Genomic DNA, 13,174 nt, shown 5'->3' on the forward strand with positions numbered 1-13,174 from the left:
TGCCCTGTGCCAGCCCTTACAGTATTACTCCCATGTCAGTAGAGGCAGAGATAATATAAAGAAAGACATAGCATTTGCAGAAGCAAGCTACCTGACAACAGCGGTTCTTATGGCTACTTCGCTTATGCTTCACTTCACATTCTGCCTACTTGTAGTCCAAATGTTCCTCCTTTTTATTTCACTCGGCTCCCAGGTCCCTATTATTTCTGTGACTTGATTGTATCAAGAGTTGTTTTAGTTCTGTCTCCCTACTCTTAGGTTTCCTCCTTACCACTGCTTTAGTGTCATTTCCTCCTGCTTCAGCTCTTGAGTGGGAATCCAGGTACGCTTCAGTGCTATTATCGTCTGGCTGCACTATCCACTGGGTAAGTCAAGATATTATTCTTTTTATACATATATTTATATATATTTGCCGTGTTTTGTAAGTGCTTTCAATCTCAAGGTGACTTTGCCAAACACTTGAATATTTGTCAAATCCAATTTGGATTTTCCATCAATTAACCTATAACACCCATGTATCTATTTCTCCTTCTCTATGCCCTTTTACCCCTTATGCTGAGTTCCTCCTCAAACCCTCAAGGTAGGTTTGAAAGGGCCAGTAGGGAGAGAAAGAGAGATTGGCGTAAAAATCATCAATGCCATCTGAGCATTGGTTGTAACACACATCTTCCATGCAATATGTGTGTATATAGTATTGTACTACACAAACAAATGGACGGAATGCTGAATAAATCATACATTCACCCCCAGTCAAGAGATCTGGGTTAAATCCATCTTTCTTTTGCGCCCCATGCCACCCCAGTTTGAACCCAGCCATATGCAAATCAGTCTTGACCCTGTGCCTTATGGGAACAGTCCAGACCGAACTGCCAAGCCAGGTCCTCCCTGGACCGAAAACAAGCATTCTGGGACCGGTTTCTGTGTATTACCCTTCATCAGCCAGGCTAGCTTGAATCAAGTGACACAGTGAGCAAGGGACCCAAGTCCGGGCATACCCATTTCACTTAGGGTGAAAAGTGCTACGCAAACAAATGATGGACAGACTGCTGAATAAATCATACATTCACCCCCGGTCAAGAGATCTGGGTTAAATCCATCGTTCTTTTGCTCACCATGGCACCCCAGTTTGGACCCAGCCATATGCAAATCAGTCTTGACCCTGTGCCTCATGGGAACAGTCCAGACCAACTGCCAAGCCAGGTCCTCCCTGGACCGGAAAAAAGCATCCTGGGACCGGTTTCTGGGTATCACCCTTCATCAGCCAGGATAGCTTGAATCCAGTGGTGTAGTGAGCACGGGACCCACGTCTGGGCATACCCTTCCCACTTAGGGCGAAAAGTGCTACGTAAACAAATGATGGACAGAATGACACTGTGTTGAGCTCTACAATGCTAAGGGCAAACTCCATGTCAGTACTACAGTGCTGCTCAACTGACTCAGAAAAACACTGCTTAATGCCTTAGACCCCATTCTAGAATCACATTGCAAACAAAAACAGGGGGCATACTTACAGGGCCTAGTTATTTCGATTTTATCTCGGTGCAAGCATCCAATTCCTTGTGCTCTGGTTAAAGTTAAATACCTTTGCATATATTTACAACACATGAAAACACAGCATAACATTAACCATACGTGCAGATCGGTAGAATGTAATGTGCTGTTTACTATCATTGCTGCATCAGAGAAGGTTTTACCTTTTGTAAACCATGGTCCCACGATACCCAAAACAATAATTATAAACAGGCTATTACCGTCTGCACATTTGCATATGTAGCATTTACACATATGATTAATCTAAAAATCAAGAATAATACAGCTGGTTCACTTTACTTTGTTGTATGTTTATCTGCTACATGCTTACTTTTGTGATAGTACAACTTCATGGGTGTGTGTGTGTGTGTGTGTGTGTGTGTGGAGCGGCAGGCCGAGGCACACATAAGGCTAGATAGTGTAAAACATGGCATATCTCAAGGGATTCCTCTGGGGCAGGACAGGTGTGGGCTCAGTGAGGACTCCTGGGTCTGGCACTCAGCTCGTAGAGTGCCTTTCACTCATTGTCTGGGTGGGTGTTGTCCTCTCTGCTGGAGGGAAAGAGGAGGAGGTGCTCAGGGAGGTTGGTGGGAGGACAACCTGCCTGCAGTGACACCATCAATCCCTTTGAAAAGGGACGGGTTTGCATGTTAAAAGGGCAATGCACCAGCCACCTGTAGCGACGCTGAGCGGGACCAGTGAAGCCTTTTGTTGCACGTGGGCTTGAATTTGAATTGCTAAAAAGGAAGCGCGAGGCTCCGCTCTCGAAGGCAGATTGGAAACTCGATTGAGGGTCGTGGCGTAACGTAACGTAGAATGACGAACACGTCCTGCAAAATAGGGCGCTTCAAATGCCACTTTGGTTGGCCGTTACAGGATACACAAATGATGTAGGGACATATTTCTTATGGGATCTCTCTTTCAGTGTTTCCAAGTGACGGGTAATCAAGTCTCATGGTTCATTGGCGGGCCCCTGCTTGCATTATCTCAGTCGAACAGCACATGTGCTTGGGCTGCACCCTGTCAGTTCTGAATCTGAATGGATCTTGATTTTCAAAAAATCGGCCTGGTTTTCCAAACAAGAAATTCGATCGCCAGGGAAAACGCCGTGCCCATTCTAAGACCTGCGTGTTAAACATTTGAGCCCTTTCCTGGCTAGAAAGTTAACTTAGTAAAATCCCAAAATATTTAATCATTCTACATCTCTCAAACATTGATGGCTTCTATCCCAAAATCTAGCTAAATGCATATGAAGTACCTCACGTTTCAAAACTGCCATTGGCACTTCGAAGACTCATTTGGGTGGCATTTGCAGTATACAACGTTAATAATCTAAATATTTTTATTTCAAGCTCCTAAGGCATCACGTGGACATATGTGGCCAACAAAAGTCCAGATGCAAAATGCTTGTAAGGTGCCTTTTTATAAAACGATGTATCACTTTGTTTTCAAAATATACAAGAAAGAGAACCGTCAAGACGTTTTCAGTGATTCTGCAGCAAAAATCTTTTTCTTCACTCTTTTGTTAGATCAAATTACTTTTTCTCACAGATCACTTTTGCAATATCTTTCTTGTAATCTGCATCGCTGGGGTGGGGGTGGCGAGGAGAGGAGAGGAGATGTAGTCAGTGTACACATGAATAGTGTGCTCAGTTCTGACCACAGGTTTTTTTTTTTTTATCAGCCAGGCACTCTGACAGAATGTTTTTATTTTGTTTTTGCATGTTATCCCTAACTCAATGAATAGAACTCTTCAGTTTTTAGGATTCCTGGGCATGGTGTTTCACTTTTTGGTTTTGATTCCAATTGCACGACTTAAATGGAAGTGATTTGTGAATAGTAATACTCCCTGTGTTAGCTCCTGATATGCCCATACAAAAACACGATGCACAATGAGAAACAACTCTGTTATAGAGACACGAAGCAGTGCAGCCTCTATGTCCAATGTCTCAGGGTTGCAAAAATGCCAATATATTGACTTTGCTTCACAACCCTGACAGAGATAGACTGAGAAGGAGGAAGGCGAACAGACCATCATCACAGCTCAGTGTAGGGGACACCCAATATTCATAAACATGGTCGTGCCCGGGAGATATTTTTCCATCAGACTGGATGTTCTTATTAGGGCCATGCTCCCATGAGTATTATTCCTCATTATCTCACCACAGGTAGGAACTTAAGAACAGAAATTAATGAAGGAACATGTTACATCTGAATAATGATGGTCTCATCCTGGAAGTCCTCTAATCTAATAGTAGGAATAGGTGAGAACAGTCCCAATATAATACATTCTCTCTAACCACAAGCTTAGGAAGCTGCCGTAACCAGTAGTGGCTCCAAGCCAAAACAAAGTAGAGTTACAACCAGTCACTACTTTTACATTCTGTTGAATATTTCTCAGCAATTAACAAATATTGCAGTCGTTCTTAGTAGATATAGTTACACGTCTTAAAGTAAATTAAAAAAGCAAATCAAAAATACTCATAGTCCATACAGTAACAAGCAAACACAAGAGATTTTAATTTATTTACAGAATTTGTTGAGAAAGTGACTCATTTTTCTGTGGGAAGATTGGTACAGTCAAACAGAAGATAAGCAAACTGTCACAGAGGAGCTATTATGGTCCTGCACTTTATGCCATAGCAGCAAGGGCTTGACAAGAGTGGGACTGTTGGTTCCATCATGTGCCTCAAAACCTCTTCTACTGTAATCAGTATGCACATTAACACACATTTCCGAGTAGACAGGTCTCAGATGTTCATTGCTGCTCTTTTTGAATCTCTGTCCCAGGTTCAGCTGTGGTGTCCCTCAATGCGCTACCTTAATCCATTTTCCTATCAACTTTTACATGACTCCAGTTGCAAATCATCTCCAGTCTTCCTGGGCCAAAATGTACTTGCATGCCGAAATTGATATTTGTCTGTCAAAACATTTTGTGCTGACAAAAAGGCCCAAGACCACAATTCCTTCCTGCCTGCCTGCTCCTTACATGCTGGTGGAAGTCTGAAAACTTTTAATAAAATCTGAATTGCTTCTCTCCACAGGGGACATGTCCATCTGTGAGAAGGTTGTATGGCTGCAGGTCATGAGTCCTCCCGCACTGTCTGCCAAGTCAATCTACAACTTGGGATTTCATATTGAGCCTGATCAGTCTTTGGAGACCCAGAAATCCCAGCTGCTAACATCTGCTCTTTTCGGTTAAAGATCTTGAAGATGGTGTTACCTTTTACTGATTCAGTGCCACGTAGCATTGATTAATGCCATGGTCCAGTCTCGGTTGCACGGTGACAATGCCACTCATCTTGCTGCCCAGTAAGACACCTACATAATATCCAGCTATTCCACAACACTACTGCTGGACTGATTAAAGGCCTCTAAATGTGATAACACATTACACCGTTTCGTAGAACTCTTTCTTTCCGTGTACATCCCTTTCATCCATTTAGTAACTCCAGTCTTTTCATGCACACTGTTATAATAATTTTCATCCCCTTTTCTATTTTAGCTCTAATTGCTGCTTATTGTATTTTTTTTACTGGTTTCTTTTCGTCTCCATGTGTGCATGGGCGCTAGATTGACAGAGGCAGCTGAATAATGTTAACGGAGTAGCTTAACTTTTTTTTTTTTTTGTTAAGTAAATTTTTATTGAAGATAAGAAAGCACAGAAATACAAATAAGAAGAAAATCAATAAGAATATAAGAATAAGCGTACAGGCAAATATAAAGTAGAAGTAAAACAATAAGCAAATATTACATATAAAAAGGTAATATACTCTATGAACAGAGATAACAATGTTGATAGTAACTAGAGGCTATAACAATAATTAATTGTAATATAATAGTACACAAAGAACCAGAAGACCTAAAGAGACTGAGTAAAAACTGTAAAAAGTAGGTTAAGATTTTTTTATCAAAAAAGGGATAAAGAACAAGAGAACAAAAGAACAGAGAGATGAGAGAAAGAGAGAGAGAGAGGAAAAGGAAAGGAGAGAAAAAGGATTATGGTGTTGGTGACAGAAAAGATGTAAAGGGAAGCCACAATAGATCAGATTTAATTTGTAGATGAATGGAGGATTGAGGAATAGAGGCGATTCTATGTTCATCACATATAAAGTTCCACCAATGTAAAAAGGATAATTTAGAGTTGTCTTTCCAACAAGTTAATATAACTTTAAAGGCCATAGCAAGAAATAAATCCAGTAATGGTGAAATAGGATTCACATTATCAAAAGCTGGTGACAAAGTGCTTAAAAATACATTTTGGAGACTAAGTTGTAAGTTATAGGAAAAAATCACAGCACACTTTGACCAAATAGCATTCCAGAAAGCATAAACCTTAGGACAGTAAAATAATAGATGCAATAAAGAACCTTCAGCAGTAAGGCAAGACCAACAAGATGCTGAGACAGATTGATTAAATTTATGCAGCAAGACAGGAGTAATAACTCTATTGTAAATAAAAAATAGGGATTGAGTGAGACTAGCAGCTTTAGATGTCTTAAAAATTTTCAGCCAGAACTTGTCCCATTGTGATATAGAGAGAGTCAAAGAGAAATCCAGTTCCCAATCCAATTCAACCTTAGACTTATTCCGAGTGACTATATGGGAAGATAAAGATTTATAGATGAAAGAGGCAGTAGGAACAATGTCATTAGAGATTTGATACAAAGAAGAATCAGGAAGAAAAGAAGCAGGAGATGATAGAGAGAGGAAGGACTGAATACATCCGTGAAGAATTGGAGCTAAAGTATCATATTGCTTAATACAAGAGTCAGGCAAATGAAAAGATTCTTGCAGCTGATGGAAGGAGAGAATTACATTATTGGCAAACATTTGATGTACATAAAAAAGACCCTTCTCTTTCCATTGTTTGTAGTAAAATGATTTGTGGCGAAATTTGATGTATTTGTTAAACCAGAGTGATGACGCTAGAAAAGATTGGTAGTTAGTAAATGACTTAAAGAAAAGTGTGCGTAGCAAACCTTGGGAATGTTTCAAAATAGGATATTTAGAAATAAAAGTACAGTTAGACATGTGAACAACATCACGTATTGAAAAATCATTTAACAGTGAGCTTTCAACAGTAACCCATGGAGGCATAGGTACATTTTGATAATCCTTAGACAGAGCAAAGAATTGACGAATTAAAAATGCATCATGGTATAGATTAAAATCAGGAAATCTCACCCCACCCTCATTTTTAGGACGTATCAGTTTAGATAAGGCAATACGTGCATGTTTGTTATTCCATAGAAACTTGGAGCATATTGAGTTAATTTGAGAGAAATAATATCTAGGAATTTTAAATGGTAACATTGACAATATAAATAGAACCTGGGGGACAATCATCATTTTAATTGTATCAAGTCTGCCCCACCAAGAGAGAAACAAAGGGGACCAAAGATTTAACAAATTAGTAATCTTAAGTTTTAGGGAAGAAAAATTATGAAGTAGTGTATCACGAATGTTGGGAGAGAACCAAATGCCGAGATATTTAATTTTTTGAGGACACCAGATAAAACTAGATATCTCAAACATATACCTGTAACAGGAGGGATTTAAGGGAAGAACTTCAGTCTTAGAGAAGTTTAATTTGTAACCTGAAACTTTAGCGAAAGACGAGATTTCCTGTAAAAAGGGGGGTAAGGAGGATTCAGGGTTTGACATATAAACAAGAACATCATCAGCGTATGCAGACAACTTAATTTGTGTAGACTTAAAACTGAAACCGGTAATGAGAGGGTTATTCCTAATACGTTCCAAAAATGGCTCTAAACATAACAGGAACAGTAATGGGGATAGAGGGCAGCCCTGGCGTGTACCTCTTTGCAGGGAAAAGTAGGGGGAAGAGAGGCCATTAACCAAAATACAGGCTTTAGGATTAGTATATAATAATTTAACATAAGAAATAAATTTCGGGCCAAAACCAAACCATTGTAATGTATGAATCAAAAAGTCCCAATTAACACGGTCGAAGGCTTTTTCTGCATCTAAGGAGAGAGCAGCTAGCGGGGAATGATATTTTTTGCTAAGGGCAATAATATTGGAAAACATCCTGGCATTATCGGATGCCAATCGACCCTTAACAAAACCAACTTGGTCTGGGTTAATGAGTGTAGGGATAATTTTCTCTAAACGAGACGCCAAGATTTTTGCAAAAATTTTACAATCGTAATTAATTAGGGAAATAGGACGAACATTTTTGCAATAGGATGGATCTTTACCAGGTTTGGGGATTACAACAATAAGAGCTTCCAGAAAAGATCCACATGCCCGGGAATTGGAAATAAAAGAATTAAAAAGTTCAAGTAATTTGGGAGCAAAAATGGAGGAAAAAGCGGAAATTAATTCAATTGAAAAGCCATCGGGGCCAGGAGCTTTTGCTTTCTTCAAGGATTTAAGAGCATCATTCAATTCTTGTAGGGAAATATCTTCTTCCAGGGATTGGAAATCATCTTGGGAGGTTTTAGGCTTAGGGATATCATGAAAAAAAGAAACAAAATCTTCCTTAGAGGGATTGGTAGTTTCAGTATATAAGAGCTTGTAAAACGATTGAAAGGAGGCAATGATATCAGAATCAGATGAGAGGAGTGTATCATCCAACTCTGAATGAATGGGACCAATAACTTTTCGTTCTGATTTAATTTTTAGATAATTAGCAAGTAATTTCCCGCCTTTGTTTTGGCCACCATGATATTTCGATTTAATCTTAAGGAGAACATTACAGGCATCCTTAGTAACAATCTTATTTAAAGTGGATTTAGCTTTTATTAACTCTTGCAATGATATAGAAGATTTGGAAGAAAAATAAGTATGTTCAAGCAATTTTATATGGGTTAAAGTTTCTTTATATTTAGTGTGCAGTAACCGTTTCTTCTTTGAGGAATAAGCAATAGTGAAGGCTCTAAAAGATGCTTTAAAAGCATCCCAATTGTTATGCAAGGAAGTGTCTAGGGAATTATTAAAGGAAAAGAATTCCTTGATAAAGGAAGACTCTTCTGAAATAAAAATACGATCTGATAATAGGAAATTATTGAAGCGCCATCTGCCCTGCTTACAGGTGGTGAGAGATAAATCAATACGGGTGGAGACAGGAGCATGGTCGGATATAAAAATGGAGCCAATGTCGGAGGACAGGAGACAGGGTAACAATGCTTTAGAGACAAGTATATAGTCAATACGGGATCTAGTATGGTGAATGGGTGAAAAAAATGTAAACTCAGAAGTATCAGGGTTGCACGTTTTCCATGAATCAAATAAAGGGCGGGAGGAAATGGCAGTTTGGAATGATTTGTGGGATTTATCAGGTTTGAACTTGCATTTGGATTGTCTGTCTGTGAACGGGTCTAACCAATTATTGAAGTCACCACCTACCACAATATTAGAGTTGGAAAGGGATAGAAGTTTCAACTTTATAGAATGCCAAAATTCCGGATCTGGTTTAACAGGCCCGTAAATATTGAAAAAAACAATCTGCTTCTTATCTATGATAACCTCAGCCAATACCCAACGACCATTTTGATCACATTCAGTCGATAAAATTTGAGCATTAATAGATTTGTGAAACAAAATAGCAACACCACCATGACGATCTGCAGCAGGGGAGAAAACAATTTGATTAGCCCATTGACGTTTAAGTTTCAGAGATTCTGTGTCATTGCAGTGGGTTTCCTGTAAAAAAGCAATCTGAGTGTTAAGTTTAGCAAGATGAGACAATACCTTCTGACGCTTGACCGGGTGACCCAGACCACGAACATTCCACGAAACGACATTAATCAGACTTCTGAATGGAGGAAAACGTACGGACATAGGACCAAAAAACTGCAAAAGTGACAAAAAAATATAAAGAAAGACAGGTTATAATAGCAAAAACAAAGGACATAATCCTGAGAGAAACACCAACGCAAGAAAATAAAAGAAAAAGCAAAGAGGAAAGAGGAAAAGAGAAATAGAAATAGATGAAAGAGAGAAGAGAATACAACAAGAGGAGCAAGTGAAGAGAAGTAGACAGATCAAGGAAAGACATCCAGATCTGTAAAAAAAGAGAAGACCAAAGAACGGGGAGCATAGTGACACCGAAGAACACGGACCACCATGAGACAAGATGGAGAAAACAGTAAAATGTACTAAAACATCACAAGTAGAGAGAGAACAGAAAAACAAGAAAGGAAGACATGCATATCAATATAACAGTAAAGAGAAACAATCCAGCAATAAGGAAGCAATCATGAGCCAGTGTCCATGCCATGTGCAGAAAAATTCTGTAGAAAAAGTTTGAGTTTTTTCGGATCCTCGAAAGAGCGTGTGCGACCTTCATGAGTGATTTTGCACAGGCAGGGATGAAGAATTCCATATTGAATGTTAAGTTGACGCAGCTGAGGTCGAAGAGCAAGAAATTCTTTACGTCTGGCATTGGTAGCGTTGGAAACATCTTGAGAAATAAAAATATTATGGCCAGACCAGGAAAGACGGCGCTTGATTCTGACAGCTTTCAAGACTTTCATAAGATCGGTGAACTCCAGGAAAAGCATTATAATACCACGCGGTCTGTTAGCAGATGGTATAAGCCGACCCAATCGGTGAGCCCTTTGAATGTTAAGAGGATTTGATGAAGGCTGAAGATCTAAGAGCTCACGAAGGAAGTTCTTTAGGAACGATACTAGATCAGCCCCTTCAACATTTTCCGGCAGGCCAAAAAGACGAAGGTTGTTTCTTCGATTGCGATTTTCAAGATCCTCTGTGTGGAGCTTTAATTTAAGAACTTCCTGTTTGTTAGAATGGGGAACCTCTGGTTGGCACAGGTAGGTACTTGTGACAAGCAGTGGTCCCTTCTTCTATTCAGGGCGAGAGAATTACCCCTTCAGAACAACCCCTGCTCACCCTATAGGTAGTGTGGCGCGAGCAGTCAGGGCTAAACTTCAGGGCGCTAGTCAGTTAAGCATTTATGATCACACACAGTAAACCACAACGATCCCCCACAAATGGACACCAGGCGTAAGTTGTATCAAAAATACGGATGCTTTATATAAAAGATTCTTTGTTACGCAGGCATGTACAAGACCATCAATAACGGTTGCGAAATGGAAGCCACAAGATGATAATTAGGCACTGTTCTTTTCTTTGGTAACTTATTCGATCACGAGCGCTTCACAGGGCTCGGTTGAGTCGGTCCAGTCACGATGATGCGCAGTGCACCCGGGGTACAGTGATACGGGGAAATCAGAACGTTGCGGACCCCGAGTCCGATAGGGAGTTCACTGTACCTGGGAACGTGCGATGTGCTTGGACGAGTCTTCGGGGGAGATGCAGGTTCTGCACCTCGCGGGTCTTCCGGATCAAGAATTCAGCGGGCGGCTCTCGGTAGACAGGTGCGGCCCAGGGCCTCCGGCACGGACTGTGCGGGAGGTCACTGCGGAGGGCGGCACGGTCAGACTCAGGCTGGGAGGTGAAGCGGGGCGGCCGGATACGTTACGACGTACGGGCGGCCGTCCGAGGCTTGATTTCACTTCCCAGTTAGAAATCCGGCGGGAGGGCGAGAGGGCACCAGGCACGCTCCAGTGGCAGGCAGGTGACAGGGAAGCGGGGCGGCCAGCCTCGATGGGTCCAGAGCGACTCAGGTAGAGCGGGGCTCTCGGCGAGGGGAGGCGGCCAGGCTTCTGGGTGTCACGGCCCTAGGAGGGATGCGAAGGTGCGCAGAGCACTCCGGCGGGAGAAAGCACACGGCTCGAATTCTCAGACGAGCGGAGACACGGTGAACCCACTGGTCCTGGGGTTCAGTTCAGGGGGAAAGCTCTTCTTCCAAGCCCTTGGAGATAGTTGAAAACAAAGTGCAAAGTCTCTTTCAGTCTTTTCCTCTCCTTCCTCAGCAAGGCACCTACTGCAGGCCAGTCCCTCAGGTCAGGGAAAGTTACTCCTCCTTCAGCTTCTTCCAGGTCCTTCTAGTCGGGCAGAGTTCCTTCGTGGTTCAATCTGGATCTGATTTCTTAGGAGCCAGGCTCCTACTTTTATACAGTGATTCTTTTGTTCTTTAGCGCCAGGGGGCCTGGGCCTGGCTCAGTCCAGTTCTGGAGTACTTTGGTTTGGTGACTCGGCTCTTTCCTTTCAGCAGCAGGGCAGAGACATCAGCCGCTCCACAGGGGGCGGAGCCGGCTTTGTGGTGGCAGAGCACAGGTCTATTCAAGAGTCAGGGTGGACTCCTCCCACCCATCCTGGTGCGATCTCTCTACCCACCACCTGGCAGCCAACCTGTCTCCTGGAATCCCCCAGCCCTGCTCCTGTACTGTTGCTAGGCAGAACACACACCCACAGCAGAGGCGGACTGAGATGGTCAGGCACGCAAAGGCTAACTTTCTAAAAGTAGCATTTGCAAACCCAGGATATTAAAATAACCTTTACTAAAAGATGTATTTTATTATCCCGAGTTCAGGCATATTAAACATGACTTTCTACCATGCTCTCTGAATCCACTGGGGTCACAGCGTGTAGCGATCCCAGCAGCCCATTCTGGCCTATGGAGAGCAGGTAGCCTTCAATAGTGAAAAACGAAAATGGCTGTAATTCACTATTAAGACATGCCACACACATCAGGGCATGTCCTACCTTATGCCTACAATGCACCCTGCGCTTGGGCCTACCAGAGGGGTGACTAACATGTAGTTAAGGGAAGGTTTAGGGACTGGCAAGTGGGGACACTTGCTCAGTCAGCGCGACAGTACCAGACCGCGCGCAGGTTCTGCAGTGGCAGATCCTAGACACATTTTACCCCGCTGCTTCGGTGGGTGGCACAATCAGGGCTGCAAGCCCACTAGCAGCATTTGGATATACAAGCCCTTGGCACCCCTGGTGCACTCTACAAGGGACTGACAGTAGCCCAAATATGCCAAACGTGGAAGTCAATTCACATAATACACTTTACCATAGGGAGCACTTGCACTGTGGCACTGGATGGCAGTGGCACAGTGCCCTGAGCAGCTAACACCAACACAAAAACACATTGAGGCACAGACAAAAAAATGGAAGGGTGACCCACGCCAATGGTGCCAGGTCTAACACTGTTCAAGAAAAGGGATCTTCGTGGAGATATCCTGCAAATCACTGACCCGTTGTTCAAGATCTAGTACCTTACTTTCCATAACAATCCATCTTTCCTCAATTTGTTTAAGTTTGTCATTAGTAGCGGACATGAATGGCTGGAGGCCACGAACCTCATCTAAGATGGAATCCAGGACAGGGTTCTGCGAAGATAAAATCGGTGGAGGCGGGTCGTTTTTGTTCCTTTTTGGTTTTGTACCAGAGCTAGAAGCTCTAGGCACATGAGACTCGTTTGACATCCTGGAGCAGTAGAGAGTTCGTGATACAGTAATCCAAAAGCAGGAAAAGCCTAGCGATACTACCAACGTGGGCTAGTAGCAAATTCAGCAGAAGCAGGAACACGACTTAGAAGTCTGATATGTAATAAAGAATCCTGGAGCAATTAATCCGTTTGGATATTAGAACAGAATTCAACAAGACCCCGCCATGACTAGACTTGGCACAGTGATGTTGAAAGGAAAAATGCCTCATAAAAGCAGCAAGTAATTGAGGAGACTGCAGCTGAGGAGGGAAAATCACGTCATGGAGAACATAAGCAGGAGAGACTCATTGG

The sequence above is a fragment of the Triturus cristatus genome, chromosome 1_1 (genome assembly GCF_964204655.1).
Source record: "Triturus cristatus chromosome 1_1, aTriCri1.1, whole genome shotgun sequence".
Taxonomy (NCBI): domain Eukaryota; kingdom Metazoa; phylum Chordata; class Amphibia; order Caudata; family Salamandridae; genus Triturus; species Triturus cristatus.